Source organism: Nannospalax galili, unplaced genomic scaffold, assembly GCF_000622305.1.
Source record: "Nannospalax galili isolate Female #2095 unplaced genomic scaffold, S.galili_v1.0 scaffold12929, whole genome shotgun sequence".
Classification (NCBI taxonomy): domain Eukaryota; kingdom Metazoa; phylum Chordata; class Mammalia; order Rodentia; family Spalacidae; genus Nannospalax; species Nannospalax galili.
In genome coordinates, this window is record NW_008359895.1 from 2,554 (window position 1) to 3,141 (window position 588).

At 62.8% G+C, this 588-nt stretch overlaps 1 long non-coding RNA gene across 1 annotated transcript; it reads right to left on the minus strand.

The window, feature by feature from the left end:
* Window positions 1–51: 51 nt before the first annotated feature.
* On the minus strand, window positions 52–574 carry LOC115068562. The gene is made up of 3 exons (XR_003847908.1): window positions 451–574; window positions 156–289; window positions 52–74 (listed from the first exon to the last, which is right to left on the minus strand). It is a non-coding gene; the product is annotated as an uncharacterized LOC115068562 (long non-coding RNA).
* Window positions 575–588: the final 14 nt, after the last annotated feature.

A 588-nucleotide genomic window follows, 5' to 3' on the forward strand; every position in this document is an offset into this window, starting at 1 on the left:
CCAGGCGGGGCGGGGCCCCTGGGTGCTGGGCAGGGGAACCCTGCGCTTACCGCTTCTCTCTCCTGGGAGCTTCCCTGTGGGAGGGGTGAAAACAGGTAAACGGAGGTATTTGTACTGAGCACCGAAACCACCCAGGAGTTGGAGGTGCTTACGACCTGGCTTTGGATGTGAAGTTGGTACCAGAAGGTGCTCGGTGCTAAGTTGAATCGCCTCTCCGGGTTTTCCCACCGGATGACGGGCCCCGAATCTTCGTCGGCGACCGTCAGGTTTTCAGGAGGATTGTACTTTTCTACACGAATGGGACGGGGGTGAGGACCTGGGTCCGAGTACCCCTCCCCCCGCCCATCCTGGGGTTCGACCAAAAATTGAGTGATCCTCAGCACCCCGGGGGTGCTTCCCACCCTGCCCAGCTCCTGCAGCTGAACGTGCTTGGGGACTCGGTACTGGTACCGAGCATCACGGCGGAAAGGGGAGCAAAGTCCACGAAGGCCACGGCGTCTGTGCGACTGGTCCCGTCTACCAGGAACACGTAGTCGTCCGTGGTCCGCGGCGCCCCGAGCTCCGGGAAGTGGCAGCCGAGGCGGCCGG